Below are 4862 nucleotides of genomic sequence, written 5' to 3' on the forward strand. Positions count from 1 at the left end.
CGCATAATTATTCTTTGTAGTACTCTCTCTGGTGGTTGTTAGAAAAAAGCTTCCGAGATTGTCTTCGTGCCGATTAGCCTGAGCATTGTTTGAGGAATTGTAATTTAAATATTGAGATTTATGACAAAAGATAACTGATATGAAATTGTATGATTAAAAGGGAAAGGTGTGTGTGTGGTTTTTTTTTTTCTCCTTGATACAAAAGGTGTGTAACAATTTACATTAATTGACATTTGAGAATTAATGATATTCATCAATACATTGCGTAGTTGTTAATCAGAAGGACTCCTCCGAAAGACTGGATACGAACCTGCATTTAATAATCCAAGAGCTCCATTACTTCTTCAGAGGGTTAAACTTCATCAAAGCCAAATATCCGCTTGATCTGAGGTTTCCCGACTGATTATACAATGCTCCCAAAAATACGAGGTATTTTATTCGTACAGTTTAGCAGACTGCCGCAGAGCACGAGCCTGCAGAGAAGAAGAATCATCGCCTGATTTCATTCTAACAAGTAAAATTTCTGAATCACTTTGAGTGACTGAGTTATGCCTGTGTTTCTTATTGTGAATGATTGATTGCTCGAATGAATTGAGAACTACATAATTACGTACAGAGGAGGAAAAATTACAACTGGTTCCCTGAAGGACCTCTGTAATTCTGAGTGACCTTGTTTCAACGTTTTCAGTGTTTTGTCAAATTCACTCGTAGAATTGTATCTCCCACCTCATCTTCATCTATTAGTGCTTCTCTTTATATAAGTTCTTCTGTCTTCGAGTTTCTTTCCCTTACTCTACATATACATTTCAATTTTCAATATTCCATTCTTTGTTTAGTATGTTCTTGCCACCTGAGCTCTAAATTTGCTAACAGTTATTCCCTTTTCTATGAAGATCTCTTTACGTTTCCTGTAGGCAGTGTCTGTGTTTCCTATAGTCATACATGCTTCTATAATGTTGCATTTCTCATCTAGTCATTGGTGTTTTGGCAATTTGCACTTCATATCAATCTCATTTTTTAGATATCTGTAATTCCTTTTGTCTGATTCATTTGTTGCATTTTTACATTTTCTCCTTGTGTTACTTATTGTCTTTTTGCTTATTTGATTCTCTGTTATCTCACTGTTTCATCTTTAAAAGCTACCCATTTGTCTTGCATTTCTTTCACCTGTTTTAGTCAACCATTGCGTACTTATGCTACCTTTGAAATTGTCAGCAACTCTAAAACCAGATTTGCCCCTGGAAATCTTTTACAATTGAAAATTTCGTTTTGAAAGATCTGTCTTACTATTACATTATAAATCTGAAAGTTTATGGTGTGTTTTTTGTACAACTAATTGTAAGTTAAGAACAGAAGACCCATCAACAGCTCTAAGTTCTCTCAGAAGCCAATGTAACCACAAAAATGATTTGAAAGCATCGCATGCATCTATATATTGAGCCCCAGTTGGCAGAAGAATGACACACTACCATAGTTTACTCTTTCACACAACTGCATCACCTTTAAACTCAGCCGTCCCGAGTGGCTGTGCAGTTCTAGGTGCTACAGTCTGGAGCCGAGCGACCACTACCGTCGCAGGTTCGAATCCTGCCTTGGGCATGGATGTGTGTGATGTCCTTAGGTTAGTTAGGTTTAATTAGTTCTAAGTTCTAGGCGACTGATGACCTCAGAAGTTTAAGTCGCATAGTGCTCAGAGCCATTTGAATTATTTTTTGAAACTCAGGAAGAGCATCATTAGTCTACTTTTCCCCAGTATGATTGATATTAATGTAAGCTTCAATACTGCGTTCATCGGTTTCCTCAGCATTAATTCCCTCTGTAATTGTCATTTTAATATACCAAACAGTGGAAAATCTGGGATGGATTAATGACAGAATTACGAAAAATACAGATTGCTACTCACCATACAGTGCAGATGTTGAGCTGCGGATAGGCAGGACGAAAAGACTGCCAAACAATTAAGCTTTCAGCCGAAAAGGCCATTGGCAATGTGCTGAGGTCAGGAGGGTTACAGGAACATAGGATATACTGCAAAGAGAGTTCTCATCTGTGTTGGCCACTGTTTGTTGGTGACCATGCACATTCAGACGGACAGATTGCTGGATGCTAGGCCCACATAGAACGCAGCACAGTGGTTGCAGCTTAGCTTGTAGATAACATACTGGTTTCACAGGTTGCTCTGCCTGTGATGGGATAGGTGAGGCTTGTGACCGGTCTGGAGTAGTTGGTGGCAGGAGGAGGTATGGGATAGGTATTGCATCTAGGTGTATTATGAGGATATGTGCCCTGGGGCAAGAAGTTGCGAGCAGGCGTTGTGTATGTATCGATGAGGATATTGTGTAGTTTTGGTAAATGGCAGAATACCACTGTGGGAGGGGTGGAAAGGATAGTGGTTAGGAGAACCCTCATTTCAGTGCATGACAAGTGGCAGAGCATGTGATTCAGTTGCTCCAGTTGTGGGTGGTACTGAGTCACAAGTGGAATACTCCTCTGTGGTAAGATGGTGGGACTTCGGTACGTGGAGAGGTAAGGCATGCGAGATCTATTTGTGTACGAAGGTGGGAATGTAATTACAGTCTGTGAAGACATCAGCGAGGCCCGTGGTATATTTCAAGTAGGACTACTCATCATTACAGATGCAGTAGCTACGGGTAACTAGGCTGTATGAAATGGGTGGTAGCTGTTGAAGTGGAGGTATTTCTGGTGCTTGGAAGAGTTGATATGGATGGAGGTACAGACATAGCCATCTTTGAGTGGAGGTCAATATCATGGAATGTACCTTGTTGGGTTAAGGAGGACCAGATGAAGTGAGTGCGAGATGAGATGTTGAGGTTCTGGAGGAATGTGGATAGGGCACAGCACCCTCACAACTTGATACAGATCACAAAGATATCATAAATTAATGTGAACCAGGTAAGGTTTTTCGTATTCTAGGTGGTTAGAAAGGATTCCTCCACATGGCTCATGAGTATGTTGACATAGCATGCTGCCATGCGGGTGCCCATTGCCATACCCTGTATTTATTTGCTGGCGATGCCTTCAACAGGGAAGTAATTGTGGGTGAGGATATAGTTGGTCATTGTGACTAGGAAGTAGGTTGTAGACTTCAATAGTGGCAAGGCAAATGTCATTAGGAATATTGGTGTAAATGGATGTGGCATCAATATTGACAAGCGGGATACCATGTGGTACCACCAACGCAATGACAATTTTCTAACTTCTCTCGTTAACCCTACCCTCTGTCTAACCTCCTGACTTCACCTAGCTGCCCCTCCCTCTCTCTACCTTGTCCATGTATGCTCCCATAAGCAGCACTTTACCATCCTCCACTCCTGCCCTGCTACCTCTCCCCTTCCTCACCCCAGCCACCTCTTTACCACTACCACCCAGATTGCTTCTCTCATCATGCACTGCTGCTCACAGTCTGGCCTGAGCAGTCAGAGACTGTAGTCATGTGTATGTGAGTTGTGTTTGCATGTGAGTGTTGTCTAATTCTGATTAAGGCCTTTTAGACCAAAAGCTTACTTGTTTGTTAGTCTTTTTGTTCTGTGTATCCTCTACTCAACATCTGTGCTATATGGTGAGTAGCAATCTTTGCTTTTCATAATTTTGACATTTTAGTATGCCTAAGTATTTGTTACAGCAGTTCATGATGCACCTGTGTTTTTGCAACTTCAACTATCAAAGCTAGATTAACTACGTACGTTAAATTTTGTGTTGTGGGCTGTATTAAGTTCATCAGATTTTCAACTATGCCGAAATAGAGTTCAGCTTTATTTAAAGCTAGTGACCTACCTGCTATCCATCTTCTTTCTGTTGGTAAAGTTAATGATTTTGATCCATCATGCCACATTTCTGTAAATTCCTCACCTTAAATGCAGACTGATTTATTTGAAACCAATTTTCTAAGTTCTATATTTATAAACCTAGCTAGTAATCAGGATCGTCTACAGTGATGTGGAAGCAATTAGCCAACTGCTGTTCAATACATGTACTCTCGCGATCAGCAGAGCTCATTGTAGCAGATTAGCATCAAATGTCCACTACCAATGGGTGGAAAGGTGTTCTCCTGGATGTCGGGATGGCATCCAGCTCCCTCCACCTGAGTGTTGGGGGAACAATGGGTAGATGAACACTATAGGAGCCTGTCAGATGTGTAAAGTGGCCATAGAAAGACAGGTGGCATGCATACAAATTCTTTATCATTTCAACAGTTTTATGGCAGCTGCAGTTGTACACTTTCATCATGTGGCGAGTGTGACATTGATCCACAGCATCCATGTTCCATGATGTGGTCAGGTTTTGATCTCACAGTGGAGAAGAATTGTTGTAGAGATGGCACTTGGCACGTCTCAAGCACAGAGCAACCTTGCTGCAGGACTAAATATGTCAGTATAACCTATTCCAAATCACTATACATACCACTTTACCATTTGCATTTAATTTTATATTGTAAAGCCAGTTTACACTCAGCTTACTTATTTAAGATAATTCTCATTTGCTTCCTTCTGTATAGTTCCTTGCTGGTTCATGAAGGAGCATCATCCTTGGCTGATGGTCTGAATCTTTACTGTAACTTATTTCTAAGTTGCTACAAAACTGTACTTCACTGACATGCAAGTGATTGCTAACACAGTGATTAGATATATCTCTGTTGAAACGATCTTGTTGACTAATCTCTTCAAATTTAACTGTTTCATGTCAGATTCCTGAAACCTCATCATCTTTCTCAATACCTGATGTACAGACAGCCGTTTTAACATGATTCAGTGGCTTTAGTAATTGTTGGAAGCTACAAATCTCTGCATATGAGACACATCATTTTTCAGGAAAGTAAACATGGTACTCACAATCTACTTAAT

Source organism: Schistocerca americana, chromosome 7, assembly GCF_021461395.2.
Source record: "Schistocerca americana isolate TAMUIC-IGC-003095 chromosome 7, iqSchAmer2.1, whole genome shotgun sequence".
Classification (NCBI taxonomy): Eukaryota; Metazoa; Arthropoda; class Insecta; order Orthoptera; family Acrididae; genus Schistocerca; species Schistocerca americana.